At 46.2% G+C, this 18947-nt stretch overlaps 2 non-coding genes across 2 annotated transcripts; both read right to left on the reverse strand.

The window, feature by feature from the left end:
* Positions 1–5363: 5363 nt before the first annotated feature.
* LOC142210896 (U2 spliceosomal RNA) lies at positions 5364–5550 on the reverse strand. Its single transcript, XR_012717024.1, has one exon. It is a non-coding gene; the product is annotated as a U2 spliceosomal RNA (small nuclear RNA).
* Positions 5551–17317: 11767 nt separating this feature from the next.
* Positions 17318–17503, reverse strand: LOC142210901 (U2 spliceosomal RNA). Its single transcript, XR_012717028.1, has one exon. It is a non-coding gene; the product is annotated as a U2 spliceosomal RNA (small nuclear RNA).
* Between the last annotated feature and the right edge of the window lie 1444 nt (positions 17504–18947).

Consider the following 18947-nt stretch of genomic DNA (forward strand, 5'->3'; position numbering starts at 1 on the left):
CGTTTGGAGGTTAAAAAGACTAATAACTTTATCGTATATTAAATAATACCTAGGCAATTTAAAAGCGTACGGCGAGGTTAAAACTATTTCAAACCATTTAAAACGCTTCATAAAAAAACCTAAGTTATAGCGCGTAAAATACGATAAAAAATTGTCTTTAAAAAGTGTGTTAAAACCGTAACAAAAGTGCTTAATAAAAAGGAACCTGGGAATGTCGGGGAAGTCCTTCCCTCCCCTCTTTTTCCCCCTTACCACCACCTCTCTCTTTAACTTTTCAGCGCGAGACCCCCAGAAAAAAGTAAAACACGACTTGTTGATTTTCTTTAAAAGCTCTGTAGGGGGAGGGAAGACAATGCTTAAATATAAAAGAATAGATAAGATTATCATTTTAAGAATTAAAACCTTCCCCTTCATTGTCAGCTTCCGCAGGTTCCACATACAAAATTTTTTATTAACCTTGTCAGCCACTGCATTCCAACTGTTAAGACCGTCATTGGACTCACTGAAGGAGACGCCTAAAATGGTAACTGCATCAGAGGTAGACACGGGAACATCGATAAAATCCATGCCTCCGACATTTAAAATACTGCTTTTATTTAAATTAACTTTGAAGCCGGAGGCACAGCAATAAAAATCCAGTTGTTTAATGGTACGATGTATGGAAGGGGTGTCCCTGCAGAATATTGCCACGTCATCCATGTACCCCACTGCTTTTGCCTCTAGCCCCCCTCCACCGGGGAGGGGGACACCTCTGATGACTTTGTCGTGACGTATAGAGCATAAAAACGGTTTGAGGGCGCATATGAAAAGCAGTGGGGACAAGGGACACCCCTGTTTAACCCCTGAATTTAAAAATACTTCCCGTGTCTTAAAACCATTTACTAAAATACGGCTGGTGCAGTCTTTATAAAACATTTTAAGAGACGATAAAAAGCCATCTGGTATCCCCATCTTTTCTAAAACTTTAAACAAATAAAAGTGGGACACCCTGTCAAAAGCTTTTTCAAAGTCAAGAGATAGTATTGCCAGCTTGCTTTTCCGCTCTTTTGTAGATTCTATAATATCTCTGATTAAAACCAGGGTGTCCCACACACTCCGCCCTGGGACAGCGCAAACCTGGTTCGGATGTATAATTTCATGTACTACAGTTTTAAAACGGTTTGCGCATAACTTAGCTAAAATTTTATAGTCGGTATTTAAAAGGGTGATAGGCCGCCAGTTTTTGAGGTCTGCCTTGTCTCCCTTCTTGTAAATAAGGGAGACTTCACCCTTACCCCAGGACGGAGGCATCGTCTTAGAATTAAAAACATCCGACATTAAAAGAAGTAGATCCTTTTTTAAAATATCGTAAAATCGGATATAAAACTCCCAAGGGATACCGTCCGGCCCAGGCACTTTACCTGCTTTAAAACTTTTAATTGTCTCTAAAACCTCCTGCTCTGTAATGGGACGAGATAAAAACTGCTGAGACGCAGGGGTTAAAACAGCCGTTACCTCCTTCAGTGAGTCCTCCATAAAATACCGATCCACAGGTCTGGCACTAAAAAGGGAAGAATAAAAATCATGTACTTGGTTTAAAATACCCTGTACAGCTGTCTCCCCATTAACACATTCCATTATCATTCTCTTACTTGCCGCTTTTTTAAAAAAATACCTGGAGCAGGTTTCATTGTGTTCTGCGTGTTTCACTTTGGCTTTATAAATTATGTCCTTACCTTTCTGCTCCAGGTATTTACGTATTTCTTCTTTTAAGGTTAAAATTTCATTTCCCACCTCCACCCCATGTGTTCTCAGTCTGTACAGGGTTTGCAGACGGGTATTCAAGTCATTATAGATTTTCTTTTTCTCATCGGCTTTACGCTTCCCCAGGCGGATAAAAAAAGCACGTACCTGTTTTTTAAAACCCTCCCACCATTTGCTGATGGGAGCCCTGGGGTGCCTTACCCGTCTGCGTGCGGCATAAAACTTTTTAAAATCCTCCAAGACCTGTGGATCCTCTAAAAGGGAAATGTTAAAACGCCAGGACTTATGACCATAAAATCTATTGACATTAAAATCAACAGTAAAATGGAGCGCGTTATGGTCAGATAAAACATTAGTTAAAACATCACACCTAGATGGCAGCGTGTCCTCAGAGCAAAAGATAAAATCAATGCGGGAGCTACAGGTGGCATTACTCCATGTGGCGCCGGCTGCCTCTGGCATGTTGCTATTACACAGTTTGTAAGCGTCTTTCAGTCTCATGTCCGTTACCATGTTTTTTAAAATACCAGAAGTTCTGTCATAGTTCTTACTTGTACTTACGGACAGCCGGCGCTCACCTCTGAGGACACAGTTAAAATCCCCGGCGAGGATAAGTGGATCCGATGTAGATATATGCAGCTGTAAAATCTCCAACATCCTCGCCCGTTCATTCTTGTCTGGGGAAGCATAGAAGTTTAAAAACTGCCATCTGGTTCCGTCAATAAAAGTCTTAACTAATAAAATGCGTCCTGGTAAAATCTCGTTAATAGAGTCCACTAAAACATTTCCCTTTAAAAGAATGGCGACCCCTGATGATCTGTTTTCGTTTGATCCGGACCATACTGATGGTCCGTGCACCCAGTCCAGCTGATATTGTGTGTAGCTGGACTGGTGCGGGATGCCACACTCCTGCAGGAAGTATACTGAGGCGGTGATGCAGGATAAATAATTAAAAACAGCGACTCTTCTGGTTCTCCTCTTTATCCCACGCACGTTTAGGGAGATCCCTTGTATGCGGGTAGCCATTTCAGGGGACAAAGAAGAAATCCAACGTAAAGTTCATTTTACCATCTTTTCCCACGTCAGGGTACTCACAGTTCTTCGCTCCCGGGGGCGGGGGCGCGTTCTCCCTCCTGGCGAACTGGTGACTCTCGGTTCGGATCCGGGGGAATGGAAAACTGATCGCAGACGACCCCCATACGGGTCATCACGTTGGGGTAGTAGTACTCGCTCCCGGGAGAGCTAAAGGAGAGAGGGGAAAGAGGCAACTGCCACTGGGCATTTATATCGGTCTCGCTCCCACCAGGGTCTAAATTCTCGGAGAGGACGTCCAGGACACCCGCCGTCCCCTCTAGGCTCACCAGGGAGCCCTCCTCAGGGGGCGGCTGACCGCAGGGCAACTCTTCAGACCCGTCAGAGGTTCCAGCCCCTCCAGAAGTGGATGCCACCACCGGCACCACCACCTCCTCGGAAGCCTTTCCCCCCAACTCGTCATCCGACCCGTCTTTTCTTGTCCTTTTTGGATGTCCTCCTTTTAGATTTTCCTTGTCCGCAACCATATGAAGCTTGTCCGCCAACTTGCGGAGTTTATCCGCGCCCTTATGGTGTTTGCCCGCAACCTTGTCCGCAATCTTACTAAGCTTGCCCGCAGCCCTGGCTTCTCGCGCCCTTTGTTTTTTTTTGAGTCGCCTCTTTTCCGCTTGGGAAACCACCTTTTGGTAGTCTCCAGGGACCTTTTCCAGCGTCCCTGCCCCTCTCTCCTTGTCCGCCTCAACCCCCGTCTCCGCCTCAGCCTCCATCTCCGTCTCATCACCTTTATCCAGCGCTGCGTCCGAGTCTTGGTCTTCAGACCCTGACGTGGGCTCCAGGGATACATTATCCTCCTGATCCGAAGCCTCGAAGAGCCGCTCATCAAATTCACAGCCTCCGTACTGCTCCTCCTCATCACCTGCGCCTCTACGGATTTTACAGTCTCTGTAAGTGTGGTCAGTCTTTTGACAAAAATTACATTTTCTTGGTAATGGACACGCTTTAAAATCGTGATGGGGGCTGCCGCAATTTCTACATTTACTTTTACAATTATCAGGTTTGTGCCCATACTTGCCACACTTCCTACAGAAGTCCGGCATCCCATTAAAAAAGAGGTCGCCATTCGCGGTTCCAAGCCTGAAGCGTGCTGGGGGCAAGATCGGTCTGTCGTATTCGTTTTTGCGCACGCCAACCATGTATTTGCGCTTACAGGTCCAGACACCGCATTTGTTGACTATTCTCCCTCTGGGCTCTACATCATTGAAAAAGTAGTTGACAAAAGCATCTGCTTCGGAATCTGCAATAAAAGGTGAATAAATTTTTACGGTTAGCAATTCCTTATCGTCTAAGTGTTTCTTTATAATAATATTCTCTTTTGCCAGTTCTTTATGTATTTTTTTAACCCTGTTAAGGGCTGCCTTGTATATCACATCGTCGCCGAATGTGATATCGTAATCCCCTCGTCTGGGATAGTCTTGAACCGCAAGAAGGCAGCCCTTCTGGGTTCCAATTCGTTTCGCAACGATTTCCTCGATTACATACTTCACGTTGTTTCGCTTATCGCCACAGTTGAGGGACACTCTCAACGTGTTTTTCAGCCTCGCCCATTCCGGGACGCAAGGCAAGTCCGCCATCTTGGGTATGACGGTTTCACTGAGACCTTGTCCGCAAATCGCAGGCTTGTCTCTCGCTATGTTCCTCTACTGACCAGGGGACGAGTAGAGAACTGCTGGGGGGATCGATTCCCGTTCCTCTCAGGACTAATCCTCCCCCCCTATAGCAGCAGGTGGGTGAAGTCCGGGCTATGAACCCGGACGATCCCACCAGGCCGAGGGGGAGGGTACCTAAGAGGACCTGTAGCACTGACTTGGACCAAATAACTTGCCACTGAGCAGACAAATCACTTGATCTTTGCCAGAAGGCCGAGAAGCGATGGCAAGCGCTCGGCACCTGTTCCGGCGCCCTTCCGTGTTCACTGTGCACCGCTCAAGGTGTGCACCATGCTGCTGCAGCCCTATTTCGCTTTATTTTTTTTTCCTTTCCCTTAATGAAGTAGAAACCAATTAGCTTGTGCAGGTTTTCCCTACCTGCCACCAAAAGTGAAAAAAAAGAAAAGAAAAACTTTTGTGCAAGGCAAAGTGACATGTGCAAATGTTATCTTGTGACGCCAACGGATTTTGCCGAAGTTTGCGAATCTGCATAAACCACTCCCACCGCTTGACCACACCCATTCAAGTGTTCGGTCAAGTGCAAGTTCGGAAATAAATTTATGGCAAAAATTTGTCAAAGAATTCACTGAATTTAAAATGGAATAAAATTGCAGCAAATCAGACACTTTGCAGCAGTAATGTCATTTTCAATCAATCAATCAATCAATTAATTAACCAATCAAAGAAATTAATTAATGAATTACCTTTCTGGTGCTTGAATGGATTGACAGAGGGTAGAGTCAGTCACAGCATCATCAGCAACAAGCACAGGCCAAGTCCAACTGTCAGGTTTCTCTTTGCTAGCTTGCCAGGTGCAGCAATCTTCTTCTCCTCCTCTGTTGGTCGGTCAATCCTCTGTCTCTTTCTTTCAACTGAATTGGAAAGGGGTGCACCGATCCTGGAAGTAATGCAATACCAGGTCAATGCGTGGAGTGGACAGAGCAAGCTCCGATTCCAGCTCCCTGTTCTAAAAATCCATTTAATATATGGTCCCCAGATAGGGGACGTATCAGATATTAAACTGATAAGAACAGATTTTTTTTTTTTTTTCCCCATATCCCTCAGATATGGATTGGTACTGTACTTATACTTTGATCAGACCAACCCATTCATCATTCAGATTGGATTTTTTCAAATTTAATGATAACAAATTTTACAGAAAGGAAAACAAAACATACTTAACTTAACAAGCTTCTCCATTTTGAGAACTTCCAAACACCCTCTGCGTCAAGGTTTTTGCTTAGATTATCCTGATAATGAAAGTAAAGTTTCTCCAATATCATGTTACGGCTATCTGTTACGCTCACAGCTTCTTTCTTAAACACATAGATGTTTCTACTATTCCATAAGATTTCCTTTACGCAAGATAAGAAAATCCACAAGACCCGTGCTTTGACACACCTCAATTTGACCAAACCATACATAACAAATTCACACGACAGACATTCCAACCCGGTCATTTCCTTACATACCTCATTCACACTCATCCACACTTGCCTCGCATACTGACATCCCCAATAAAGATGATGGACGTCTTCCTCCCCAGCACATCCGGATCTAGGACAATTTGCAGAAGTCACCAGGCCCCGCCTATATTGGACGCTCCTGACCGGCAATACATTCTGCACAGATAACCATATTAGATCTTTTTGAGTATTAGATACATCATATTTGTATACCTTTTCCCATACTACTTTTGCTTTGGCAGATGTTAAACCAAGAATTGGGCACTGTACCTGATTGGTACATAACCTTTTGAGGCTTTTTTTATCAGTCACAAATTTTGCCATGGGAATATGCTCCAGTTGATATTTTTTAAGGAACTCTGATGCATACAGATATTGCTTAGGGCAGTTAAAGGCATACGGACGGCCTTTGTACTCGATTGGCCAGTTCAGGCGCCTTACGATTGTACCAGCCATATACCTTACCATACATCCTGCTTTAGTGTTTTTTTGCAGAGAAAGTACAAAAAACTTGACATAATTCAGCCCTATAAACACAGAGAGGTCTGGGAAGTTTTGTCCCCCCAGTTTCCTAGATTTGCATAACACCTCCCTTTTTGCCTTCTCCACTGCACTGCCCCAAAAGAAGACAAACAGTAACCTACATGTCTTTTTTAAAAACCTGTCATTAGGTGGAAATACTGTAGCAACAAACAGGATCATGGGTAATATTATACTCTTAATGACCAGCAGTTTGCCGGTAAAAGTCAGCTCCCTTAACCGCCAGAAGCTGAATTTATTTTGTATTTTGGTCTGGAGTTCCTCCCAGTTTTTTAACCCTTTCAGGTCTTCACCATATTTTATTCCAAGAATCCTGATGTCACCTGACACCTTTTATATATCTGGGCCTGAAATATCAGAGCTGAAAAAGAATGGCTTATATTCGCTCTTTTGCCAATTGATCTTAAAACCTGTGGCCACACAAAATAAACTTACACACAATTTCACTCTCTGCACGTCACACATGTTCTCACACAACACACACACGTCATCCATGTACGCCAAAACCTTTATTGCACACCCCTTGGAACCAGGAATAAATACGCCTTTTATCACTTTATCGTTGCGTATCATCGATAATAACGGCTCCATAGCACAGACGAACAGCATAGGGGACAGGGGACAACCCTGCCTTACCCCAGACAACACCTCAAACTCACCACTCACCATTCCATTCACTAACACGCAACTCCTCGCACCTTCATACAACCCATACAACAACCGCACAAACCTCTCTGGCAAACCCATCCTCTCTAATAATTTAAACAAATACTCGTGTCCCACTCTATCAAATGCCTTTTCAAAGTCTAACGCACACACTATCATCCCTTTCCCTCGCTCCTTACAGTCCACCAACACATCTCTCATACATACCGTATTCTCATGCATACTTCTCCCAGGTATAGCACAAGTTTGTTCCTCCTGAATCACATGGTGTATTACTTGTCGCAGTCTATTACCCAGAATCTTGGCGAAAATTTTGTAGTCTGCGTTTAGCAGCGAGATGGGACGCCAGTTTGCCACGTTTTTCTTATCACCTTTTTTAAATAGGAGTTTCACTGCACCTTTTTTCATTACCTCAGGCATACTCTGTCCCTCAAACAGCCTCACCATCACATTTGCTACTTCCGCACCAATCACATCCCAGTACCATACATAAAATTCATTTATCAACCCATCACACCCAGGCGCTTTATTTTTACTCAATTTCTTCACCACATCCCCAATCTCACTTCCAGTCACCTCCTCTATCAGAACCCCACTCTCACCCTCAGGCACCTTATTCACCACCACATCCAAAAAGTCATCATCCACCCCTAAATCACACACCTTCCTTTCAAACAACTTAGCATAAAAATCACGCACCACATCCAGCATCCCCTCACCATTCACTTCAGCCCCATTCACACCATACACACCTTCCATAACGTCTTTTCCACTACACATTTTTTTAAAGAAATAAGACGTACACTTTTCATTAAATTCCTTGTGTTTTACCCTGGACCTGAATTGTATCTCTTTACCTTTATTTATAAACCATTTATTAACCAGTTGTTTTTCTCTGTTCAAGGCCGCTTGGACATTATAGCCCAGCTCCTTAATTTTTTGCAAATAAAGCAGCCTCTTACACTGCCAATAATATTTTAAACGCCGCTGTTTGGCGCACTTACGTCCCTCCCTCCTAAAAAAGGAAGAGATTTTCCTCTTGACCCACAACCACCATTCGACAATATTAGGAAAAGAGCAAATTTTTTGTTTCCAGTAGTTATAATTTACTGTAAATCTTTTTTTAACTGCAGGGTTACACAGTAGCCGGGCGTTTAACCGCCATAACCCTCGCCCATATTGAATTTGACCCACCTGGAAGGTGGCAACCATGCATACATGGTCAGAGTAACATACCCGATCTTGTATTAGGTCCGTACACTCTATGGATCTACCTGATATGAAAAAATAGTCAATGCGGGATGTGGTTTTCCCGCTATCCGCAAAGTAAGTGTCGCCCGCACCTTTTTCACCTCCTACATCTTTTAAGCTGAATTCACACAGTATAGACTTTAGTTTGTTACCTGTGACGTCCATACCGCTTTGCATGACACAGCCTCTACTCACTTTCTCAATAGTGCAGTTAAGGTCACCGCACATAATAATCGGGGTTGTACCCTGCAAATAAAAACTTAATTTTTCCAACAACGCCAACCTGTTATTTTTACAGGTAGGAGCATACATGTTTATAAGCCGGAATTCCCAGCCTAGGTACGATATTCCCAGCATAATGCACCTGCCGGGTTCAATAACTACAAAATTCTTAACCAAAATATCAGGGTTATGTAATAACACGCCCACCCCATCATTCTTATTACTGCTAGTATATGACCACTTTGCAATACCATCCCATTCATTTTTCCGCGGAATGCGGTTTAGGCCGCACTCCTGAACGCATATGATATCGCATTGCTTGGTGGCCAAGTAGTCCAGGATAGCAGATCTCCTCCCGGCAGCTGAAAAAACTCTCACATTTTGTGAGCAGATTTTAAGTGAGACAGGCATAATGGAAAGATGTTAGTGGATATCAGCAGTGTTCACATTATCAGGTACCTGACCGGTATTGCGTAATACACTTCAAATCAGCGATTTCCCCCTCCTCCAGATAACCCTTCCCCACAGAAGACGCCGGGGACACTGGAGAGGCAGGGGAAGCAGGGGACATAGCCAAAAATACAGGTTTTTCAGGTGGTCTAGGTATTCCAGAAGCAGACCTCCCAGCATGCACTGGGTCTACTTTCTGCTTCTTTGCAACAGATCCATCTGGCAGCTTTGTTTTTAACACTTTCACTGCTGCAGCTGGTTTTGCAGCCTGGGTTGGTGGAATCACCTCAGACAACTCCATGGATTCAATGTTTTGGGAGGGAGGCACCCCACTGACACTGGGGGACACCACCTCCTCCACCATCTCCTCCAAGGCAGAGTCCAGTACATCCATAGGGTCACGTACAGAGGCAGTTATAGGGGTCTCAGGTACTACTGTCTGGTCGGGCGGGGCCACAAGCACCGCTTCTGCCACAGCCACAGCCGTAGCTGAACTGCACGCTTCAGCAGCACCCATTAACCCCTCCAGCGCTGCAGCCTGCACCTCTCCCATAATGTCGGACTCGGCATAGTCCGGCGGGTCTGTTACCGCCGCAGCGGCACCCCCAACCGCGGGAGTGCTCACCACATTGGCGTAACTTCGCCGCTCGAAGCTTCTGCCCATCCGACCTTCCATTTCGAGCCTGAATAGGACGTCCTCAGAGGCCTCTGGACACCTCCTGCATGTATGTCCCGTTGCTCCACAGATATCACATTTGCGCACCTCTGTACACTTGTCAGCCCTATGTCCAGCAGCCCCACAATTCCTGCATGCTTCACCGACATCACAGGTTTCTTTGGTATGGCCAAAGCGGTGACAGACTCTACAATACTGTGGTTGGCCAGGATAGCTTAGAAATCCCCTCTCTCCAGCCAGTGTAAAATTTGCTGGAGGGTGCATGACACCCCCAATTCCACTTGGGTCGGGCTTAAACTTAACCCAGTATTTTGAGAACCCGGTGTACACCCCTCTATAATTTTTTTGATCCACCGCTCCCCTTACAGTGTCCCAGGAAGGCCTTTACCAGCTTCCTCTCCAGATACGGGTTGTACATTTGGACCGTCACTACTTTCTCGAATTGAGAAAACAAAGGTATCACAGTGTAATCCTTCAAGTAAATATGACTGGAAAATTTCTTGGTATTCTCAAAAGCATTGAGGCAGTGTCCACCTTCAAAAAACGATACATCAAACGTTTTTATATGGTTGAACTGCTGGATGCAGTATACCTGCTTAATGTCAACTTGCAGAAGCTCCTCCAGAACCTTTTCAATAAGATGCTTCAAGCCAGACTCCCCAGTGATACTTCTGTTGCAGACGAACCGTATTGTGTGGCGTTCAGACGTCATGGTTTCCAATTGGAAGGTAATGCCCAAGGCACGAAAAAATGGCTCTGATCCTCTCATGGAAGGTAAGGGCGGACCCCCGATCACATCAGCTCCTATACCCAGACCCAGCTTTTTTTTTTTTTTTGAAGGTCTCCGTCTGTGCCAAATCAAAACACCAAGTGCACGAAAAAAGTGTGGGTGCCACACTAAAAACAACGTGCCCAGGATGCTTGCCAAAAAACCCACCCTTCCCCTAAAGGGGAGAGAGGTTCCTGACTCAAACTCTTCCCCACAAGGACCAAAAGGTGACCGAGTGGGGTCGAGTATCCGAAAGGGCCATCTGCCGGAGCAGGATGGCCCCTACCAACACATCCGTTTTCCCCTCGGGCTGCCACCACCAAGGGTACTCAGGATTACCAGTCGCCAAGTTTCTCTCCGGGCTGCCACCACCAGAGATACTCCTTGGCTCAGGCAAGAAGTCTGCGCCTGCCCTGGTTACCCAGGACAGGTCAGCTGACAGAGGGGAGAGACCCATTACAGGCCTCATCCCCAGACACCGTCAGGAAGCGTCCCAAAAGGGTACAGCATCCCTTCGTCGACACACAAAAAGGTGACAGAGTGAAAATAAAAAAACTTGAGAAAAACACTTAATAAGTGGTAAAGTGCCCTTTCAGAGCCCGGTTTACCGCCGGATCTATAAAAATTACTCCAATGCTGGTAAACCAGGCATTAAGGAGTGGGGTGCTCAAATGGTGTGATCCAGTGCCACGCAATAGTGCCCAAATCAGTGGGTTTCCCACGCCCAGTGACTTAAGGCACCCTGGGGGCCACTCAACCCCCAGGGCACGACACCAGAGACCTTCGAGCGCTTCACCGACCCATGGTAAGATCCCCAAGGGAGCATCCTGTCCCCCTTTGGTGGTCGTGTTGATAGCGTCAGTGGCGTTCTGCCAGCTCCCTGCAGTGGTCCGCCGCTAAAACCACTGGCGGAGCCGGCGTAATAGCCACATCCCCCATCAACAACGCCTCAAGTGGTTCTCCGTTCAGATCTCCATAGCTTTCGGCCTACTCCTGCTGTGACTGGTCGCGGACCCGGCTCACCAGCAGTTTCGCCTACTAACTACTTCTGATAAGAACAGATTTTTTTTTTGATATTTTTTTTACGTTTTTATTATAAAAATATAATAAAACAGACAAGGAACATGTACAATACAACAGAATCGTACAATAAGGAAAGATACAATAAGGTATATGCAAGATACATAACAGCAAGGTATGTGCTAACCTAGGAAAAAGGTGGTATTACCTAAATCAAAGCAGGTATATGCAAGAGAAATGCAAACAAGTGGTATATGCTATAAGGAGAGAGAGGCAGGTAAAAGATGAAGAAAACAGTGGTATATGCAAGAAAGAAGCAGATGAGATATGCAGGACAAGCACACAGTTCAGAACATTACATTCCACAACTGAAAATTCCAGATGGCATTGGCGCTTTTACAGCCTAACTTTTTAATATCCAACAAATAATAGATATACACATCGGCAAGGGCCAAACGGACACAGTCTTTCTCAGAGATTAAATCCCTCTGGAAAATGAGAACATTTCGGACTGACCACAAGGCCTGCTTCAAGGCACTCAGAAAAGTCCAGCAGACCCTTTCCCGCTCAGGCGGTAAGTCCATAAATAGTCCATAGGATACCACAGTATAATCCAAATGCCTGAGACCTGTGGCAAATTTCAAAAGTCTCCCACCGACCGCCACACAGTCTGCGCATAGGTACAGTTCCAGAGGAGGTGGAGTAGTGTCTCCTCATTACCACACCGCGGACATAAGGAAGTGTTGCTGAGTCTCCTGGCATATTGGAAGGCTCGGGTGGAAAGGGCGCCATGTACGATCAGCCAGTTCAAGTCTTTTAAAGTATTAGCTAAGTAAGGCGCCGAAACTCTGGTCCAGATGGCACTGCAGTTAGCAAAGGAAAAACGGTCAACCGGGACCAGAGTGTCCAGTCCAGAAAGAGCCTTTAGGATGCGCCTGGGGCACCTCAGAACGTCCGGGCTCCAGCCCGCCAGGCCATAGGAGGCAATAGTCCGCAACATAAAACGGTAGTGGGCAGGACAAGACAGCAGCGTCGGGGACGTCAGTGGGAGATGAAGCCAGCCATGTTTGCGGAAAACGTGCCCCACCGCATACCTCAGAAAGCTAGCCCAAGTGATGTCCATGTCTATAGCCCGGAAAAGCAAGGAGAAGAGGTGGATGGATAGGAAGGTCCTTAGGTTCGGGAGACCCTTCCCACCTTTGGCCACGGCCTTGAAACAGACATCCCGGCGTACCTTTTCATATCCAGACCCCCAGAAAAACGTGAAGAAAATCCGTTGGATCTTTTTGAGGATAGCATCTGGGGGAGGATATACCAAGTTCAGGTAAAGAAGCAGGGGCAGTAGGACGGATTTCATGACCAGCTTTTTGCCCTCAAAGGAGAGTTTCCTCAGTTTCCAAAAGTCCACCCGTTTCTTTACTTTGGACCGCACTGAGTCCCAACTAGTGGCTCCATCATTTTCTGCACTGAAGCAGACGCCTAAAATCTTCACTTCCGCGCTGGGCGGGGGCAGCATTTGCAGGTCAGCATTGTTCCAATGTCCAAGGACCAGGCGCTCCGATTTGTCCATGTTTAAACGGAAGCCAGACGCGGAGCAAAAGAACAAAGTGGTGTGCAGGGCCCTGCACAAAGATGCCTCTGAACTGCACAAGATTGAGACGTCATCCATATAGGCTTTAACTTTTACCGGTATTCCTCGATTCCCAGGAACAGGCACTCCCTGGATCAGGTCATCACAGCGGATGCTGCATAGCAAGGGCTCCAGTGCGCAGATGAACAGGATGGGGCTAAGCGGACAGCCTTGCTTAACCCCGGAGCACAGCGGAATCGCTTCCGACAACGAACCATTGATCAAAATCCGGCTGTGGACGTCTGTGTACAGCAGAGACAGAACTTTCCGGAAGGGGGACGGCAACCCCATGGCTTCCAGAACCATCCAGAGGTATTCATGGGAGACGCGATCAAACGCCTTCTGGAAGTGGAGGCTAAGCACGGATAGTTTCTGGCCCCTCTCCTTCTGGTACCAAATGACATCCTTCAAACAGTTGAGGTTGGCCCAGATCCCCCTGCCCGGCACAGAACAGGTCTGATCCGGATGGATGAGATGAGCAAGGATAGTCTTGAAGCGCCCAACTAAAAGTTTGGAAAACAGTTTATAGTCCAAATTCAACAGTGTGATTGGCCTCCAATTAGCTAGAGCAGATTTGTCACCCTTTTTGTACAGAAGAATGACAATGCCCTCTCTCCATGTCTGGGGCAGACAGTCCATCAGAAAAACTTCTCTGAAGACCCCCAACAAGTCCTGCTGTAGAATAGGCCAGAAGGTGGTGTAAAACTCCGCGGGCAGGCCATCAGAACCTGGTGACTTCCCAGGGGAGAAGCTGCGGACCGCAGAAGACAATTCTTGTGGGGAGATGGGGGTAAGCAAGGTCGTACAGTCCTCAGGGTGGAGCTGCTCCCCTAGGGAGCGGAGAACAGTCTGCAAGTTGGCGAGTTCAATGTCCTTGGTGACGAAAAGAGACCGATAGTAATCCCGCGCCTTAGTCAGCATCCCAGAGGTCTCAGTTTCACCTTCCAGAGCCACAATGGGTTCTTTAGAACCAGCAACTGTTTTGAAAAAATAGCGGGAACAAGCTTCATTTTCTTCCAGGTGATGAACCTTGGACTGGAAAATTATCTCTTTACCACGCTGTGCCACAGCCTCTTGAATTTGCCGTTTGACCGTGGAGATGGCACTAGTCACGTCAACCCCCAGATCAGCTAGCTGGTGCAAGGTTTGCAATTGAGTCTGCAGCTGGCGGTAGAGCAATTTCCGTCGCCGTGCCGCTTTCACCCCTTCTTTCTGGAAAAACCGGCGACATTCGAGCTTGGCATACTCCCACCAAGCTGTCAGGCAAGGGAAGCGGTGCTGACGCCCCTTCAGTTTGTCATAAAGGCGGTGAAAAGAGGTACGAACTGCCATGTCCTCCAGCAACTGGACATTGAGCTTCCAGACCCCTGGACCCTTTGGAGAAGAGCCCAAGCGCAAGGTCGCGATGAGCCACCGATGGTCAGAAAAAATGCAGTCTTTTAAGATGAAAGAGTCGGCAGTGAAGCTTGACGAGACTAGGATGTAGTCAATTCGTGATCTGTAGCGGGAACTTCTCCAGGTGTAGTCTGGGCAGGCGGGGGAGAAAGTTTTCCCAACATCACAAAGACGTTGATCTGCAATCAAGTCCTGCAGCACTTGTCTCGTCTTATCAACTCTGACTGTATCAGCACCGCCAAACCGGGTTTCGTCCGGTAGAAGGCAATTAAAGTCACCAGCAATTAACACAGGCGTAGCGCCAGGCAGAAAATGTTGCAGCACATCCAAGAGCTCAGCTCGTTCATTAACTGTCGGGTGCGCATAGACATTGAACAGCCTGAAGAGGGAGCCATACAGGGATACAGTGGCAAGCAGACACCTGCCAGGGATGAGTTCTTGAAAGGAGCAGAGCTTAATAGCAGGATTAGCACATAGAATACATACTCCAGAGTTGCGGTTGGAGTTGTCTCCCGACCATATGGAAAAACCGCGGGTCCAACCTCTGCGAAAGGTGTTGTAATTGACATCATGAGGGATGCCACATTCTTGGAGGAAAACCAAGTCATAGTTCTCTAGAGTCACACAGTCATATACAGCAGCCCTTTTGACAGGGCTCATGAAGCCTCTAATATTTACGGAGGCAATGCGTAAGGTAGCCATTGAGAGAAATCAAGTTTGAGAACGTCCACGAGGTCCTGAACCAATCCAGGTGCTCTGAGAGGAGCCAGAGCTTATACTGGTAGCAGAGGAGACCAGGGCTGAAGTTACCATAGAAGCAGCATCCCCCAACTCAGGAGGATGGGGCAAGGCATGGGGCTGACGTCTTTTGAGGTCACGCCTTCTAGCTGCAGCATCCTTCCACTTTTTTTTGGAAACAGTTGTTCAGTCCATGGAGTCCTCACCCGTGGCAAAAACAGAGGTTTCCCCCTGATCCTCCACAGGTGTCTCCCCCACAGTAGTGAGAGACACACCATCAGGAGTGTCTCCCCACTGGACCACAGCCCCAGAAGAAGCTGATTGAAGATTTCCAGAGGCAAGGGCAACAGGCTGTGTGATCTCCTCCTCTGACACCTCAGGGAGAGGCTGGTCAGCTGGCTCACCTTCCTCAAGGTCAGGGTCAGGTGCTGTGTCCGAGTCGTCCTGGAGAAAAATGGAGGCTATAATTCCAGGTGCGAGATCTTGAACCGGACCATCATTCCTTGCGGCATCTGCATAGGTCTGTCTCCGGGTTGGACAGTCTTTATACAGATGATCTGACCCTTTGCAAACATTGCAGACAATGGAGTTGGTGCAGGAGGAAGCGCCGTGCCCTGATTGGCCGCACTTGCGACACACCTCCTGGTTTTTACAACTAGAGTTCCAGTGTCCAAACTGCAGACAGTTAAAACAGAAATCCGGCATCTGGTTATAAAACAAACGACCGACTTCCTTGCCAATACGAAATCTGGAAGGAGGGTGTAATACCCCTTTGTAGCTAGCTGGGGAATCATCTGGTCGGAATTTCACCCAAAACAAAAACTTGCCAGTCCAAATCCCATCTGCATCCCTCTGGGGACCGCATCTGGAAATGTCCACATACATTTTCAAGAAAGTCTTAACATCCAAAAGATGAACATGAGGGCTCCTCATAGACACCACCACTACCACCTCCTCCTCATACAGGAATACAAAAGACAGTCCCTTAAGATTAGCATGCTGTAAGGATTGTCTGACCTTTTGCTGGAATAGCTGGAAGGCGTGGTCTGAGATGAAGGAGAGTGTAAAGCTCCCATATGTCTCCTGAAGAGCCAGTATAGCCAGTTTAGGGACTTCCAAGGTCTTGAAAAGGACTTCACTCACTAGATATTGCCTGGTAATCTGCTCCTTAGCTGCTGATGCCACGTCAATGCGCACCGCATTCTTGATTTTAAAGTCGTGTTCCGAAGCACACCTGCAGGTCGCGTTTTGCAGAGATCCAGCCATCATATTGATGCTTTCACCGTAGTCCAGGATCACCTTCTCCAGAACTTCTAGTCCAACTGTCAGCCTCCCCACATGGTCTTAGCCAAAAGGCCGAGAAGCGATGGCGAGTGCTCGGCACCTGTTCCGGCGCCCTTCCGTGTTCACTGTGCACCGCTCAAGGTGTGCACCAGGCTGCTGCAGCCCTATTTCGATGTATTTTTTTTTCCTTTCCCTTAATGAAGTAGAAACCAATTAGCTTGTGCAGGTTTTCCCTACCTGCCACCAAAAGTGAAAAAAAAAGAAAAGAATAACTTTTGTGCAAGGCAAAGTGACATGTGCAAATGTTATCTTGTGACGCCAACGGATTTTGCCGAAGTTTGCGAATCTGCATAAACCACTCCCACCGCTTGACCACACCCATTCAAGTGTCCGGTCAAGTGCAAGTTCAGAAATAAATTTATGCCAAAAATTTTTCAAAGAATTCAATGAATTAAAAATTGAATAAAATTGCAGCAAATCAGACACTTTGCAGCAGTAATGTCATTTGCAATCAATCAATCAATTAACCAACCAATCAAAGAAATTAATTAATGAATTACCTTTCTGGTGCTTGAATGCATTGACAGAGGGTAGAGTCAGTCACAGCATCATCAGCAACAAGCACAGGCCAAGTCCAACTGTCAGGTTTCTCTTTGCTAGCTTGCCAGGTGCAGCAATCTTCTCTGTTGGTCGGTCAGTCCTCTGTCTCTTTCTTTCAACTGAATTGGAAAGCGGTGCACCGATCCTGGAAGTAATGCAATACCAGGTCAATGCGTGGAGTGGACAGAGCAAGCTCCGATTCCAGCTCCCTGTCCTAAAAATCCATTTAATATATGGTCCCCAGATAGGGGACGTATCAGATATTAAACTGATAAGTACAGATTTTTTTTTTTTTTTGTCATACCATTCAGGTATGGCTATCATTGGCCGTTACCAGTCTGTACCGTATTCTAGCCAACAACGCCACTCATCATAAGCATGAACTTTTATTTTTTTTGATAATTTTAATTCAGACACAAAAAATAAACCAAATTTTACAATTACAACTTAACTTAATTTAGCAATTTTTTCCACTTTCGGAATTTCCAAAGACCTTCTCTGTCCAAACCTTTCCTTAGGTCTGACTGATAATGAAAGTATAGCTTATCAAGAACCATCCTTATTGCATCTTCTGTCTCGATGCATTCTTTGCGATATATATACAAATTACGACTATTCCATAACACTTCTTTTATACACGCACACACCAGCCACAACAATCTCTTATTTACCCCTTCCACACTTACCAACCCATACATCACAATTTTAAATGTTAGCACATCCACTCCAGTTATATCCTTACACACACCTCCCAGCCTTCCCCACACTCTCTTTGCATAGCCACACCCCCAAAACACATGCTCCAGACTCTCATCTCCCACACACCTTTCTCTCGGACATATTTCACTCGCATTTAACCCTCTTCTATTCTGCACCACTCTCACAGGCAACGCATTATGCGCACTCATCCATACTAAGTCTTTTTGTTTGTTACTTATGTCCGATTGATGCATCTTCCACCACACCTCACCTGCTTCCACAGACGTTAGACCCCTTATAGGGCAGACCACTTGATTTTGACACAAATTTTTAAGACGTTTTTTGCATGTCAGGAACTCTTCCATCTTGATATTCTGCAAATGAAAGCAATTAATGAATTTTTCCACGTACATGTACCCTTTAGGACAGTCGAAGGCGTACGGTCGCCCCCGGAACTCCACCGGCCATTTCAGCCTTTTAAGGACCGTACCCGCCAGATACCTTACCAGGCAGCTTGCCATTGTATTTTTAACCACACTTTGCGCTACTCCGCGCACATAATTAAGCCCAATGAAAACCTTTAGGTCTGGGAAGTCCAGGCCACCCAGTTTACGCTTTTTTACCAGTACTTCCCTTTTGGCTTTCTCAATTGGGCTTCCCCAAAAGAAGACATGCAACATGCGATTTAGCTTTCTTTCCACCCTATCATCGGGTGGGAACACCATGGCCACAAATAAAATCATTGGCAGTATTATGTTTTTGCTGACCAATATCTTTGCAGTAAAAGTGAGCTCCCTGAGTCTCCAGAGGGAGAATTTTTTAACCAGTTTTTCCTGCAACGGTTCCCAGTTTTTTTGACCGCTCAACCTCTCATCAAACCATACACCCAGCATCCGTACTTCCTCACTCACTCGCTTCATTTCCACTTCATTCACTTCCCCTACAAAATTAAACGTTTTAAATTCACTCTTGTTCCAATTTATTTTGAACCCAGACGCTACACAAAAAATACTCACACACAACTTCACTCGCCGCAAATCACACATACTATCACACAGCA

This window comes from Leptodactylus fuscus, chromosome 6 (genome assembly GCF_031893055.1).
Source record: "Leptodactylus fuscus isolate aLepFus1 chromosome 6, aLepFus1.hap2, whole genome shotgun sequence".
Classification (NCBI taxonomy): domain Eukaryota; kingdom Metazoa; phylum Chordata; class Amphibia; order Anura; family Leptodactylidae; genus Leptodactylus; species Leptodactylus fuscus.